At 32.9% G+C, this 17,543-nt stretch overlaps 1 protein-coding gene and 1 non-coding gene across 6 annotated transcripts in view; one reads left to right on the top strand and one right to left on the bottom strand.

Annotated features, from left to right (window-relative positions):
* Erbb4 (erb-b2 receptor tyrosine kinase 4) overlaps window positions 1–17,543 on the top strand; it is a 1,062,955-nt gene that overhangs the window by 294,869 nt on the left and 750,543 nt on the right. The gene's annotated exons all lie outside the window — the stretch shown is intronic.
* Trnal-caa (transfer RNA leucine (anticodon CAA)) lies at window positions 809–882 on the bottom strand. The gene has a single exon. It is a non-coding gene; the product is annotated as a tRNA-Leu (tRNA).

Genomic DNA, 17,543 nt, shown 5'->3' with positions numbered 1-17,543 from the left:
TTGAATGGCTCCTAAGTGACCACAGTCTGCCAGATGCGTGGCTTGCCAATCTGGTCACTGCTCTTTAAAGAAAAAAAAAAAAAGATTAGTATTAAAGGAAATGAGACTACATTTGCTGCTAAGGAAGAACCCATTGTGTGCCATTGATTAATTGGCATTGATAAATAAGCCACATTAGTATTACAAGAAAATGGCATAACAGATTGATGTTGACTGGCGCTCTCTAGGAATAAAGCTGAAGAGCACTCAGCACACCATCTGGAAGAGACAATGAGAGGTGGCAAGTTTTATGCAATGGGGAGAAGGGGAGGGTGCTTCTCAGATGCCACATATCTGAACTGACACTTTGATGTGTTCAAGTGCAATCTCCCCTGTCAAAATATTTCTTTCTTTAGCCATTCTAGGTCTAATGCAATCAGACCACAGTGTGGAAGGCTGCCATATCCTCTTAGGTGAGATTTGTCTTGAAGTAACAAGCTGCACAGATTCCAAATTGTAGTGCCACAATTTGTATGATAAATAGAAAAAAAAGCAATACCAGCTGATGTTAAAATTTACAACTTTTTATGTCACCTTCAACAAGAATTCGAGAGTTTTGTGTGAAACACTCATTTTTGTTTCTTTGCTTTTTAAACAGTTACATTTTATAACCAAATATTTACCACTTTAACTTTTCCGCAAAACTTATCAATACACTTCCATTTATTTTTCCCTACTTAAGATTAATCTGTCTTCTAACCTCTTTCTAGAAATTTCTACCAATGAGAACAAATTTATAGGCTAATGATCTTGTTGTTTTTTTTTTTTTTTGTGGTGCTGGGGATTGAACCCAGGGCCTTGTGCTTTTGAGGCAAGCACTCTACCAACTGAGCTATATCCCCAGCCCCTAGGCTAATGATCTTGACTGACTTAAGGGAAACTAACTTCTTGAGCAATCATGTTTACTATTAAAATGTTATGCATCTTTTCTTTATCAAGACTTTATTTTTTAACAAAAAGAATATTTTTATTAATATAATTGGAGGAATTTGTCTATTTTGAGTCTACTTTAAGTAAGGTATGTAAAAATTTAATATTTTGTCCGAATAGCTTATTAAGTTGAAATCAGTTTGTTTTATTTGTAAATTTAAAACCAATAGGCTGATGATAATTTTTATTGTATTCTATAGCATATAAATTTTTCTGGTACAAAAATTTTCATAACTTGATAATTGTATTCAAAATTTTCTATTCATTCATAGAATTATGACTTTTTTCTAGTAGATTCATTTGTTTTGTTCAACCTTTAGCTTTTGAGTCTGTTCAGTGTAATGCATGTGAATATTGCCCATGTTAAATGTATCTTACTAATCATGAAACTGTTTACATAATGTGTTTTACATATTTAAAGTCATTTTGGTGATGTTATCCATTTATACATAATTGCATGAAAACATACAGACAAAAAAATCTTTTGAATATTTGGTAAGCATTAACAGTAGATAGCTGACATTTTCTAAAGTTACTTTGTGATAAAAAAATTTCACTAGGGTAAAATAAAGATTTGGAAAATTTGGTATTTATAGAAATGATAATTAAACATTCTTCTGGACTGCTCCACCCATTCTTGATAGGTTCCATTGCATATTGCATCTGTTCTATTAACAGATATTATGACACACTAGATTTTGTCCAAGGATAGGGTGTAAGATAATGTGGGCACCTGATAGCAGATTATAAGAAAAGTATTTCCAAAAAAGTAAACTCTCAACTTTGAGAGAGAAAATTCAAGGAGAACAAATATCTTCAAAAGTCTGAAGGGCTGTCAGATGTAAGAGGGAAGGACTAGTTCTCTGAGAATTTAAGGGATAGCAGGATGGAAATTGAGAGCAAAAGGTCTTTAGTAGTAATAAGGAGGACTTAATTATAGCTATGTGAAAAAAAACAGGCTCCCTTGAGAAGTGGTGAATTCCTCATATGGAAGGTAGTTGTGCAGAGGTGAGAGACCTACTTCCTGTGCCAAATACAGAATCTATATTCCTAAAACTTTTTTTTAACCATCAGCATATTTATCATAAACAGATAAAATTATAAATATTTAGATTTTTAAAAAATATATCGTTACTCTTCAGTACTGTTATAAACTCCCAAGACTTTCTGCTCCCTACCATTTGAATGTTTTGAGTTTATTAATTATCTGGAAATAAATTTAATTTCTGGTAATATCTTAGAAATTGATGTAATTTTTTTTTAAAGTACTTGGCATTAAATCCAGGGCACTTGCTAGGCAAGTGCTCTACTACTGAGCTATATCAATAGCCCTTTTTTATTTTATTTTGAGTCAGGGTTTCATGAAATTGCCCAGACTGACCTCAAACTAGTGGTTCTCCTACTTTAGCCTCCTGAATAACTGGCACAACAGGTATGTGGCACCATGCCCATGCCTGGCTAGTTTGCTTTTACACATGATTTCAAGATAGCATCCAATGTTCATTGCCAGTTTTCTTAAAGGTTATGTAGTGATTTAGGGGAAGAGACAATTATTTTCCTCATAAACCCCTAGGTTTATGACTGAGGCCCATGTAACAAAAAGAAATAAGTTAATAGCAGAAAAACATTCACAGTTATTTAACAGAAGTTTTATATGATGCAGGAGATTTTGGAGATGAAGACCCAGAGTACAAGGCAAATCTGTGTCTTTATTCTTAATTTGAATGAAAAGAGGTCAGCAGCTGAGGAAAAAAAGACTGGAGGATAAAAGGGTATAAACTAATAGCAACAAACTTGGGGGTGGAGGCTGGTTAGCAAGGCCTGCTTGTTGAATTGCTCCTAGGTCCCTGGTCCTCAGAGATCAGGATGCCCCTTTCCTCTATTGATCGTAGCAAGGGTATTTCTCTTTTGAGGGTTTTCTGACCTGCTTCAGTGGAGAAGGGACCCAGGAAGATCAGAGAGACCCTCTTGCTTTGGCTGTTTTCTTTAATGTCAAGGTAGCATATTTTGGGGCTGTATGTCTTGAACCTCATCCAAGCAAATATCCATGCCCTATCTTTGTTTAATCTTGCTGCATCTTTGTGAAAGATCACATAAAACTTATTTAATTTGCCCAGATCATCAATTCAAAATTTAATAGCACTCATTTCAGAACAAATCAGGTTTCTGACCATGGACACAGAGCTAACAAGATGCACATTTGCATCTAAAGTCTGAACTTCAGAACCTCTAGCTAGTAATTCTGTGACTTCCTGTTTCACTTATTTGTGTATCAGTATGCTTCTTAATATATGACAGTATTTTCTGTTTAACTTGTATTTCCTCCTCTGAAAAGCTTGTTATTCAATCCCTTTATGATTAGAGTTCTGGCAGATAAAAACATTTTCTTCTTTGACTTGCTGTTGTGTTTATATATTAGCATAATTTTCTATTTCATACTTCTTTATGTCTGAAGGAATGTACCACATTATCATTACAAAAACCTCCTGATAAAGTTGTGTTGTGCTTTCAAATGGAGACACACCCAAGATTACCAGTAAATATTTGGTAATCCTCAGCAAGGAAATATTTGGGGTTTTAGCTCAGCCAGGTAACTTGAGAGGAACAAGTAGCAGAGGGACTGGAAGAGACATTTAGAAAATCTGACCAGTTCAGAGGAAGATGTTGAAAATTACCCTCATAGTAGCATCAGGACCTATTTGCAATAGAATCACCATTTTGGTATTTTAGATGGTGATTCCCCTGCTAAAAAGAACTAGGATGTAAATTGTACTATGTCAACTCTCATATAATTCTGTCAGAAATGTAGGACATTTGGTATTATTTCTATTTGCATATGAAGAAATTAAATCTCAGGGATGTTAAGTGATTTAATAAAGACAGTTAATTAATAAGTTCTAGAACTGATCGAGGACTTGAAACCCAGACTCCAAATTCAGTTTCCTTTCCAGTGTTCTTTCCAGTGTTCTTTCCAGGAAGATTCTTGGGAGTGAGCATACTTAGCACTCTACACAAAACTGAGTAACTGCCTATTGGGTTCTTAAACCATTGTATGTCACATGAAATATGGAAAGACTGGGAAAAAAAAAAAGAAGAAACAAAACTCTTGCTGAGAGTTTTATGATTTATTGTTAAAATTATTAAAATGTTTACTTAAATATTATAAATTTTTTGTTATTTTCATTGTTAGGAAAATTGTTATCTTTTAAAAACAACAACAGGTTTACAGAAATGGGATTCTTTTAGTAAATACAGATGAATATGTGATGATAATAGGTAGGCCTGTATCATGGTCTGTATTTTTAGGGTATTTATGCTGTATTAACTTTTTAACCCAAACTTTTGTCTCTTGTACCAATTTAATGCTTATATTTGCCTTTTCAACATATACAGTTGCAACATCTCCATTAAGTAGTTCAAATATTATTCCAGTAATTAAAATTTTGAAAATAGTGTGAAAAATGATTTAGGATTGGCTTTATGGATATTATAGAAAAACTATTAAAATATACCACTACAAATATTTCAAAAAACATTTTGCATAAGCTGTGAGTGGTGGCCACACCTATAATCCCAGTGGCTTGGGAGACTGAAGCCTCCCAAATTCAAGGCCAGACTCAGCAATTTATCAAGACCCTAATCAACTTAAACCCTGCTTTAAAGAAAAAAGTTAAACGGACTGGGGATGTAGCTCTGTGTTAAAGTACCTCTGGGTTTAATCCCTATCTTACTGAAAAAGTTTTGATATGAATTGACCTGGAGTGAAACTCTTACCCCTAATTAATCTGTAAGATGCTTTGTTATTAATTATATTATATAGATATAATGCATAATCAGTATTGCTATTATTAACATTACTATAGGTGGAATTCTAAAATAGTGGTTTAAAATAGGAATCCAAGAGCATGTCCTGAATATTTACATCTTATTTTGGGTATGCATATCCAACCTCTGCCCTTCTGATCTCTTACAACATTTATGGACTTTGGGATTCATTTAAAAATAAGTCATTCGGTGTAAATCTCTTCCCTTCCTACCTTTAATTTGCAATGAATGTCTCTTCTTTTGAACTTCGGTTATTTTGGAATTTTATCTTAATAACTCCATAAAAAAATCTTTGTAGGTCCAGGGATCTAACTTTTTCTTCTTGGCCTTCAAAGGATGGGGTGCCTCCTAAGAAGGGGCACTGCTGTGCCTGTTACCAACCTGTCTGCATGATTGGAAGGCAAGGCAAAGGGAGTTCATTATAATGATAACTCCTTTACTCACTCTCTCGAAACTGTTCTTTATTTTTGTAGAGTCATTGTTGTCTTTTGAATTCTATATATGACAACTTTTTTGTATTTCATTGGTTTTTATTTATGCATTATATTTTAGATTAATTAATGCATTTTAATTTAATTTAATTTTCTTTTTTTTATTGTAAACAAATGGGATACATGTTGTTTCTCTGTGGGGTGGGGGGGAAGGGAAAAAATAACAGAATAATTTCATTTTCTTATTTGTTCGTTTAAAATATACATGGCAGTAGAGTATATTTTGACATATTATACATACATGGATTATATCTTATTCTAATTAGTATCCCATTCTCAGCATTTCCACTTTGGAAAAGAAATCAGACAGGGAGAAAAATCTTGAGTTTCCTACTAAGGTTAGAATACATAATAAATTCAGGATAAGATACATAAGATATACATTAGATATTTAGGATAAGGGTTAAAATTATAATAATAATTTGAGGTGCTTATAAAATATTTATAATGTGCCACATGTGAAGTGAACATATATTAACTCATTTCATTCTAATAGCATTTTCTGAGGAAGAGACTTCTTATTATAATACCCATTGGACACCTGAGAAAACTGTTGTGCAGAGAATTCAAGTTCAGTGCCACATAGACCTTAAAGAATATTTGAATGTAGAGTGCTAGAGACTACCTTTCATTTGAGGAAAAAAAATATTCAAGAACGTTTGGGGTGGTAAAGCAATGAGTGAAAACTTGGGCATAAGGCAGGCATTTATTTCATTCATATGGTTGGTTTATTGTCTTAAAAAGAATATTGAAGAGTGAACTTAATTGTTAAATAGTGAAGAGAAAGATAAATGGGAAAATGAAACCATACTCTTTTATTTTAATTGATTGTAAGAATTTTTTTTATAGATAAGTAAACTCATGTCAGAGTTATTTGTATTAGTACAGGAGGAATAAAAATTATCGGGTGAAAAACCAGCAGCATGCATAGTTCAGGGTCATATTTACCCTAATTGTTATTACATACTTCTATCAGAACTCAGGAAGTATTAACAAATAGAGGAAAATATTCATGGTGTGGACCACTCCCCTTTTCCTGAATAAAACCTTGGCAGGCCTTATTATTCATGTAATTGCTGTTTCCTGGTGAAAACAGAGGTTTCTTCGAAGGCATTTAACAAGAGCCAAATTTTTAATGCTACTTCTGGCACTTACCTCCATAGTATCTAGGCACTTTGCCATTTCAGTCTAAAATAATGAAAGTCGGAAAGAAAAAGATCCTTTTCTTTTTTAAGTTCCAGGTCTCTCTAGGCTTAAGCCCATCAGGAGTCTGGACAAATGACTTAAAACTTGTTCAAGATAAAAGTGAAATGTTTTGTTTTAAATCTCGCTTTTGTGTTGTTTTCCTCTGGGCACCCTAAGGTTTTGTCTATTGGAGATGACTGTTTTTCCTCTTGATTCTTAGTGTGAAACCATTCCTTCAAAACCTGTCTCTGAAGTCTGTAATACTAGTTGAAAAAATTTCCAACACTAGAGTTAAGTTATTTTTGGAAGATCAAATCATTGAAATAAAGTATTTTGGTCAACATTCCTGGTTTTGTTGATATCTACATTCTGATTATGTTTTCCATGTGGATGAAGAAAGATCTATCTATTTCTTAAATTTGGGTAAATATGACAGTATTTTGTGAAGTTAATAGGTATTTGCAGATTTAAGTGAACCTGTTCATCAATTTATTAAATGATAGCAATTTATGCATAATCTAAAGATTTTTGTAATGTCATGTCATTTCTGTGGCCACTGGAATGTCACTGCTCACTGGCTTTTTGAAACACTCGAGTTTTTATCATGCTCAGCTTTAGTGGAAAAATTCATATAATGATTTCTAGTTTTAAATAATTAGGTTAGATAAAGAGGTAGATTAAAGATTATCTTAATAAGTACTATAAGGGGAGCTTGTTTAACATTGAGATACATTTGTGTGTTATGTAATTTCTGTCTCTTTAGTATTTAAAAACAGTAATCATTCTGAAGATGGACTGTCTTTGCTGATACATGTTCAACAATGAGCTTCACAATTTCAACGAAAGCATTTTACTTCAATTACCTCTCAAAGACATTAGACTGGGCTTTGAATTTAAATGGTGCTTATCTTAAAACATAAAAGCTATTGGAAATAAATAAGATACTCAGACTAGTATGTTTTCCTTTGGATACAGAAATATTTTTGCAACATATCTACGGCTTAGATTTCTTTTTATGTTGTAACGCATGCTCTGATTCCTGTTCATCCTGTTCATTTCTGTCACATTTTGGACAGCATTCATAAGCTTCTTCTATAATTTCCTTCTTTGTCTTGCCTTTTCATAGAATTAGACACTAAATCTTATGAATTTACACATATAGCAGGTCTCCCCTTTCCTCTCCATTCCAGAATCACTCATTATTTCCTAGACCCTCATGATTTTTGTCACCTTTAGTTTATAGATAATTGTGACATCTCTAAAATTTTCTCTCAGTCATACCATTTTTCCAATCATGGCTGCCAGTGAACGCTCTGAAAAAGGGAACTTCCTGTGACACCCTGCTTCCTGCCACTGCTATACTATTCCCATGACCTTTGATTTCAGTGTAACATTCTAAGACTGACTGCAGTTACTGTTCTTACTTCTTCCCACATCTGTACCCCTTTCTGCAGTGTCACTCATGGACAGCCCTGGCTCCATTCAACGAAGTGCATTTGCACATGTGGTTTCTTCTACCTGGAGCACCCTTGCCCATCACCAGACTCCTGTCCCCAGCCCTTTCTCAGCTCTGACTTTTATCCAACCTGACTCTGCTAGAAGCATGTTTTCTTTTTTTTTTGAAGATCCCGAGCCATCCTTCATACTTTTCTGGGTTAGTTGCTCTGATGCTTAATACAGAACTTCCTGTTTCCCTCTCCCTTAGTTTTAAGATTTTTCTCATCATTTTTCCACATTGAACCATGTGTTCCTTAACTGTAACACAGAGCATTATTCATCAATACGTGACACAGCTTCTCTTCCCTCCCCAAGTCCCGTGAATTCATACTGCTAAGCCCAATTCCAAAGTGACAATTTATACTACCCTTTCATTTTTGTCACATTTTTTTTTAAATTCCAGAGATTATAGATCTTCTCAAATATTTTCAAGTATACTTTATAAGTTAGATTTTTCACCTTGTTGATGCAATTAGTTTAGATTTATTGTCTCGACTATTTTAAACTTTATAGAAAAATAATAAACTGGTTGAAAGCTTTGTATATGCAGTTTACTATTGTGTATATTACCATCTGGTTGATTGTCTGAAGTTTTGTTTATTTGTCCAGATATCTGGTGGCATATAGACAGACTTGTATCCCTCTTTCATTTGCCATTGCACTGTATTACCTAGGTGGGGGTTAGTGAATTCTTTCTTATGTTTTCTTTATCTCCCATCTCATATACCTAGTAGGTTCTGAAGAATGAAAACTCTGTTTTCTGCTTCATCCTCCCTCCAATATTATAATTCTCAGCAGTACTATGAACACAATAGCATCATAAAAATGTTCTCCCTGAATGGATGTGTGAATTAAAGTATCCATTGAAGATCTTGAAGGCTCATTAGTCTATTGGAAATATGAGATTTTAATTATAAATTATTTCCTCTCCTCTATTACATTGTTCTCTAACATACATCATAACCAAATGTGCATACACGGGATAAGTTCTCTAAAGGCCTTGCCACTTTGTAATGCTAAAATCTTCTAAAGTACAGGTTTAGGGTTGGGAGAATTCCACAGAAATTTACACTGTTTTTCTTGTCTTCTCTTAAAATTTCACATCACAAGTTTTTAGATGATGTCTATTCTTCTTGCATTTTAATTAGATGGAATTAGTTACAAAACTTAATTGTTTAAAAATTCTTATGGGAATTTTTAGTTTTATGTTAGGAAAACAGTAGAGAGAATAACACAGAAATCAAAGAGGTGGGAGTAAAAGGGAATGTTTCATAATATTTGATAGAATATTGAAACAAGTTAGGGATATGCTGTTTCTCTTTGGTGTAATCTTTTCATTAATGTAACATGATCTGAACATTGTGACATGCCCTTTAAGCTCAGCTTGATTGGCAGAAAGCCACAACTTCTGTCTGTCTCTGACAGAACAATGCCAAAGCATACCGTCTCGTCACTATAAATCTCATTATTATTTATGCTATGTGAGTGTGCATTGATTATCATTCAGAGCAGGTTTCCATAAGACTGTTTTTTATACTGGACAGTAATCCACTGGGTTTCATTTAACTCTCCTCCTTGTGCACAGGCTTTAATCTTATGAGTCTAGGTTGATAAAAAAAAAAAAAAAAAAAAAACAATGGTTGTTTATAGCTAAAGGTAAGGAAATAATTATCAGCACATAGCATCATTCAAATACTTGAGTACTGAACTTATATTGTGTTTCTTAATTTCTATTAAGATCATTTCTATTAAAATCATTTTTAAAATGATCTGAAGTCTCCAGATAATTCATGTTCATTGGCTATAAGGAAGGGGGAGAAAAGAGTAAGATAAAATGATTATTTTAAAGGACTTGGTTCTTAATGTATAAAATTATTATTCAAGTTAATCTTTGATTACCTGTAAAATAAGAGAACTACTAAGATAGACAAATATTTAGCAAAGCTTTGTTTAGGGGAGATTAACCATGCATGAATATAGAAGAGATCATAATATGTTCCCTTATGTGAATGAAAATAGAATGTGATAATCAATTATTTCTTGGGTTTTAATGCAACTTTCCATTTGTATGGATTGTTCCTCCCACAGCTATTTTTGAAGTTCATAGTGCTGCTCATTGCACTTGTAACTTCCATTTTGTTGTATGGAAATGATTCTTAGAAGCTGTTTGCAGTTTCCCTATGGGAATTAGGTTTTCCCATACTAATGGACACCTAAGAGTAGCTCAAAGAAAGGATATAAGACTCCTGTCATTGCTGTGTTTGATTCCTGATAGGAGTGCTCACCTCTCTCATTGCATGAGCCTGATTTTTCTGACTTAAATTCTTTGGGTGTTCCATCCCTTTCTTCTTGGATATGAGAATATGCTGATAATATTTACAAGATAGACAATAAAAACAAAGTTTCTATTCTGTGGAATATAGATTGATAAGGCAAGTTATTGAAGATATTTATTTATATAATCTGATACAAACAAGTAATGTGATAGCTGATATTCAACAAATAAGTTTATCAGTGATTGTCTTTCATTGGGAAGAATTAGTTTTAACTTAGTATATTTCTCTATAATTATATTTTCTTTTATTAGAGAAGAAAATTCCTATGACTTACATGAAATACTAAGAATGTATCTGCTTTCTATTGCTGTATAATAAATTACCTATGCTTAATGACTCAAAATAATGTACATTTATTATGTCACTTCCCCTGGGTTAGAACTACAGGTACAGCCTGGCTTGGCTTTCTGCTCAGAGTGTCTCACGAAGCTGAAATCAAGATTTCAGTCAGTGTTGCGTTCTCATCTGTTGATCAACTTCTTCCAAGCTCATTAATGCTCTTGGAAGAATTCACCTCCTTGCAGCTCTAGGGCCAGGGTCCTCATTGCCTTACTTGCCATCACCCTGAGGTTGCTCGCGTTCTCTAGGTATGTAAGCTTTCTTTCTAGACAGTTCACAATACGGTTATTTGCTTTGTTCCAGGTCATCTTTGCATCTTTGTCTTTCTCTGGCTTTTTAAAGGGCTCACACAATTTTGTCAGACCCTCCCAGTATAATTTCCCTTTTCATCAATTCAGGGTTAATTTTTAGAGCTTTTTATTTATGTTTGCAAAATCACTTTATAAGCAGCAGAAAATAGCATATTATGGGAGTGAAGTTATACCACATTCATATGACCCATACACACTCAAAGAGAAGGGATTACCTGGAGTCAGTATCCTATGTTGCAGGATACTTTTGGGCTGTCTTAGAATTCTGACAACTGCAAGGACCTTGCAATTTTGGGAAGTTCAAAGCTAAAAAGATAAAGAAAGAAAAATATTCTACAGGAAAATATTGAATATAAATTTTTAATTCTCATGGCTTTCCTTGTCACAATGAGATTATTGAAACTTACTTTTGACTGACAATGCAGTATTCCATATTTCACTAGACCAAGCATAGTATGATAGAATAAATCTTTTCAGGTTCAAACTAAAGGATTTATTTCATCCTGATGCAAATGTTAACAATAAAGAAACTATCTTTCCAAATGCTGAGAAAGCACTTTTTTTTCTTAATTTTTCACGTACTTATTTCTGTAGCTCTTTGAATTAACACATTATTAAAAGAAATAATAGCAAAAGTTATTTTAATTAGTTGTATTTGTCACTGGAAGTTAGTTAATAGGGTACTTACAATTTTTTTTAATGTAAAATTATAATAATTATCTGGAGATAAACATTTTTATAGAATAAGGTGTGTTAAAATCCCAGAGAAAAGCAACACAAAATCTGTTACATGACTTAAGAAAGGGGGATAAAATATAAATGGATCAGCATATGACAAATTTAGAACAGTAGAGAAGATTCAGAAAAAAAATCAAATTTTGACATTTAGTGTGCTATTTAGAATTCTTATTCACCAATAGGCAGAACAAGGGGATGACAACCCAAATTCTTACATTTTTTGCAAATTCAAAACATTATTTAAAGTTTTCAAAAGTTTTTTTCTGCCATTATTTTTCAGTTGCAGCATATGCTACCCTCACTGCTTGTATCTTATTCAAATTCCCATTGAAATGGACTAAAATTCTGTCCCCCCACTTTCTTTATACTCTTCTGAGTTGAATATTTCCTGCATGATACGTCTGCCCTTCAGCAAGGTGTTTCTTTAGGGCCGTTGTAAGGATAGTAGAATGAAAGACATACCTAATCTCACCCTCCTTTGCTTTTTTGGTAAGCAATAAATAGGTAAGCCAAAGAATATTATATATGTCCCTCCCTTTTCCCATTTGGCTCAGTTGCCAGTAGAAGTTAATTGCCAGTAGTAGAGTTTCAGTTTTTTTTTTTTTAATACCAGCAAACTTGGCTTTATTATTTCCTCTTTCCTCCCCAAATAAATATAGCAGCTCTGTTTATCATACCCAACTTATTTCTAGATGTCAAACTCAGGATCCAAATGAAAAGTTTTGAGTTTTAAAGGATAGCAAATATTAAGTCATGGTTCACTAACTTTGCTTGACTGGATGCATTCAACCTCAACTTTATTTTACCTCTCCTAGAACATCACATAGATTGAGCGGAAAAAAAGGAATAGGTATGATCATGAACTGACTTTTAAAATCAGGATAAATTTATCATATTTGATAAACTTAAATATTATAGTATTGATATATTTATTTATATGAAGATAAATATACTGATTCTATCTAGTTAAAAAATTTAATCAGAAATATAACAAATAATATTTATATACAGAGAAATTAATATTTTATAAGAACTTTGATAACTGTGTATTAACACAGAAATTAGCTTCTTATAAATATTTTGTGTAACTACTAACCTTATGTCAGCTGATCAGAGTTTGCTAAAATGTAATCTATGGAAGACTTCCATTGAAAGTGCTCTTGATTTATTTTCCTAGCCTATAATTTGAGTAGACTCAAACACTCATGGTTCAATGAGAAAATCAAAAGTATTCTAGTTTAGAATAGTGTGATAATATTCCATTGGATGATAGAAGCTTATACATCAAATAATAGTTAAGTACTAATATAACAGTAATTAAAAAGCAAAGCAAGCAAGCAAAGAATTTTATAAGAAAATTTAGGCTAAAATTTTTGAATGGATTATTTATTTTATAAGAACAGAATAAATAGAATTTTTAAAGGAACAGAGTGACCTTAAAGGGGGAAAAATCTAGAAAAAATGGAACACTGAAAAATTTGAAGTAATTATGGCACTTAAAACCTGGAAGTATAGTAGCTTCCAAATTAAATGCTGAGTCATTTCCTCAATATTTTGAGGACATAGTCATTGAAGAATATGTGACTAGTTAGATCCTGTGTGTAAATTGAATCAGTCATTGATTGAGCAAGATAGAAAGTCAATGAACTCTGATTGAGAAGGGGAGAATCTCTTTCCAGTAATGTGTGCCTAGTTAGAGAGACACTAAGTGTATAATCATTTACTATAATAAGAATATTGGTAAAATAAAGGCTTATGGAGAATAATCATAGAGTTATGAAGTGGTACTTATTAAGAGCAAAAATAAAACACCTAAAAAAACCAAGAATATTGTAAAATTAGGATGTGTAGTCTTGGTAAGTGGCAAATTTTTACAATTTGGGGGTAATATTATGTGAGTAGAAAGTGAAATTAGCCCACTATAGGTTTTCTGTATATAGCAAATAGAGATACTGTACTCATTAAATTTGATTTTCTGATCAAGGATGACTATGCATGGGCATATATGTAAGTATATTCCAACTATTGCCACCCTTGCCCCTTAGAGTGGTTTTAATCTCGAATCACGGTTGAGGTACCAGGGACAGGAAGTGGGTGATACCATATAGGAGGTACTTAGGAGATCAAAAAGACAAAAGCATATGACTTTTTTTTTTTTTAAGATACTGGCTAGTGTGTAAATTATTCACTTATCCAGCAACCATGGCACCAATATTTCTGATTCATGCGCCAGGCTTCTGTGAACAACAGAGACCTAGTGTCTTCTCTTGGAGACTACGATTAAGTGGTATGTGCAGGGAGAGACATTAAACATGTAACAGTAAAAAAAATACATTATTAGAAAACATTAATAATGAGTATGAAGGTAAACTGCAGAATTATTTATTTTTATTTTTATTTTTTTTTTGGTGCTGGGGATCAAACCCAGAGCCTTGTGCTTGCAAGGCAAGCACTCTACCGACTGAGCTATCTCCCGAGCCCAAACTGCAGAATTATTAATGAGGAAAATTCAAAGTATGATAGGGGGCTCAGACAAGACTTAGAAGTGACATTTAAGGTGGAACCTGAAGGAGAAAGAATGGAAAAGTCAGGATAGAAAGAGAGTCAAGAGAACATGGCATCATGAAGCCAGGAGACTGGGTATATCTGAGAGAGTGCCTGTACTACGTAGCTATAGTAAGAGTCACCAAGTATCTCTTGGATTTGGCAATGAGGACATTTTTGATGACTTAAGCAAGAGAAGTATTAGAGCTAAAGTCAGACTAGAATTTCTCTTCTGAATTTTTTTTAATTCATGTGTTAACATAGATTTTTTTAAAATTAGAATGCTTGTAGTGAGTAGATTTCTGAGAATGTGAATGAGAGGTTTTTGGAGGCAGAATACATAGATAGTAAAAATTGTACTGGTGAACATGTTTTCTGCTGATTTTGACCATTAACCCATACTTTCTGATTGGAATTTTCCTGAAAATAAGAAATTTCTGTTAATGGAGACGAAAGGTCACAATGAAGTCACTCAGGGTGGCTGGAATATAAAAATAGTCCTGGTGTTAATGATAATCTCACAAAACCATTGACTGAAGCACTTAACATATGATTCTTTCATATAGGAGTTGCTGGGAGAAAAACTGTTATAATCTATTTATTCAACTTGCCAAACAAATATTTACCACAAACATACTGTGATGGATTTGGATACTGTGCACAAGACATGTAAGAGCTGTCCCTACCCTCATGATTTGCATATCATATAATCTTCTTGATAGACATTAAGAAACACATAACCATTTTTAAGAGGAAGCAGAGGCAATAGCTTAAGAATAGGTGGAGTGTTATTACATTTTTGGTCCTGGTAGGAGGGTCACAGATTGCTGAGTAACAGCAGGAAGCTGACCTAGGAAAGAAAACCAAGCAAGCAAAGAATTTTATAAGAAAATTTAGGATAAAAATTTCGAATAGATTATTTATTTTTCCTAGTAATATTTTTGCTGGTTCTTTGTGTTTCTGATTGTGGCCCTACTATTAAGTAACTGATTTCTGCCCTTTGGGTATGGTCTGTGAGTTTATATTTTTCTTTGTAGGTCATAGAAAGGGTAAATATGACCTTTTATGTCACTAAAATTTAAACCAAAAGCATCTGTGCTGAAAAAGAAATACCATTCATATTGACTAAAGTTTTATATATATGTACATATATATGTATGTATACATATGTAGGATATTCTTTATTCAATTTTAATATAATAAAATTTAATTATAATAAATTAAACTTAAATTCTAGTTTAATTTTATATATAATATATATTCTTTAATTACTAAGCATTTATAATACATTCTTTAAATGCCTAGTAATAACCTTAGTCTCTTGAGTATCTGCTCTTTTGTATTAATTCCAACAGCTGACATCTGAATTGCTTCCACAGAGCTATGGTCCCTGACCCCATCAACTCCAAGCAGTTTTAGTTTTATGCTTAGTTCTCTATTACTAGCAAACTGAAAACTGTCACTCAAAAGTGGACCTGCCTGTTTCTTGATGCATGATTCAGATGTATGAGCTACAATTCTACTTTCTCTGTGACCAAGCAGAAGTAGTGTTGAGGTCAACTACCAACTTATTTAAGATTAGAAAAAGGTTAGAATTGCATCATTAATATTGTTCAAAGCAAATGTATGGATTACCCTTTATGTACCTCATCATTTGCTAGAAATTAGAGACACAAAAGTAAATGTGATCTTTGTTTCGATGAAGCTTGCATCATAATGGAAGAACAACAGGATAAACGTGGAGGTACACTGAATGATTAGAGTACAAAATTGGGGAATCTAGCTTGATCAAGGAGGTCAGAATGATTTCCCTTAAAAGTTACCATTTTCCTGAAAACTGAAGGATAAGAAAGCATTAGTTGAATTTGGCAGGGAGAGAAGGAATTTCCAGCTAATGAAAAGCATGTGCAAAGACATTTGACTTGTTTGTGTGGGTGTTATTTTTTTTTCTCTTTCTTTCTTTGCTATCTCAAAGATAGGAAGTAGGAACAGGCTAGGGAACTCAAGTAGCACCTGGTATGTTATTCCAGAACAAGAGGTATAAGGGAATGCTATTTCCCCATTCATTCTATTCTGCAAAGATCGCTCTGAATTCTTAGACTGAGAAACAAAGCCAAATCTCTAGTTTTATAACTATGGCAATGCAATGCTGGGCATTTGGAATGGTGAATATAAAGTATATTTCTTTGTATCAACTTGATAGTATGTTCATGTGCTGAGATTTAAAACAGATCTTCCAATCTCTGTGATATTGAAGAATTTATAGCAAATATGAAATACAGTAGGTAAAAGGGATTCAATGAATACATGTATATTCATATATTTAGTATATATGAAAATATATTTTTATTATATTTTTAGTATATATAAAATATATTTTAGTATATAAAATATATACTAAAATATATATACTAATATACTAAAAATATACTAAAAATATAATAATATACTAAAAATATTGATCCTGTTATAAAAGGGTAAAAATTTTACTAGGTTTCTCTTTGCCTGAAGACTTTGCATTGTGATGACTGAATTCAGTTTTGATAAGCAAGTTTCTGGATCTTTGAAATGCTATGAAAGCAATTTATTATCCTAAATTAAGACTATTTTCTCCATCTTTAAGTTACTATAGTAGTTGAAATTGGTTTTCTACTTTTTTAACCATGGAAGTTTCTTTCACAACTGAAAATCCTATTTTTCCCAAGTTGATTAAAAATACATTTTTCAATCCTGAATTAAATATTTTATAAAAACGAAAGTCTATTTTCAAAGATATAATACTCTTGGTTTATTCTAAGAGGCTATCATTAACAAAACTGGGAAGTTCGTGCAGCCTTCTATTTTGTTCCTAGGACAGTTTCATGTTATCAATTTGGCTATACCCACGATTTACACTACTGTTTGTAAGATAGAGGAGTGAAGGATACATAATTTCAGGGTTGGATGGTCAGGACTTGGGAGGTGTGTGATATAGCTGCCCATTAGCTTTCCTAGCTCCAAGGGAGTCTCAGGAAGCTGTATAGGAATGCTGCAGGCAGAGCTGGTATGAGTATAATTTAATTAGACTTTTATTCTTTCCCTCAAACATAGCTAGCCTGAAACTAACCAATGTAGGGGGTCCGGGAAAGTGATTGAAAAGTGGACTGATTGGAGTCACAACATATCTTTTCAATCACAAGCTAAAGGAATTGCTTAAAAAATAATCCTTTTTCTTTCATTTTCATTGAAGAGGATCTGTTGAATAATGATGCATGTCATAATTTAGGTCCTTTTGACATGCTTTTAAAAATACTATGCATGTATCAGAA

Source organism: Sciurus carolinensis, chromosome 3 (assembly GCF_902686445.1).
Source record: "Sciurus carolinensis chromosome 3, mSciCar1.2, whole genome shotgun sequence".
NCBI lineage: Eukaryota > Metazoa > Chordata > Mammalia > Rodentia > Sciuridae > Sciurus > Sciurus carolinensis.
This window is presented reverse-complemented; position numbering and strand designations above follow the sequence as displayed.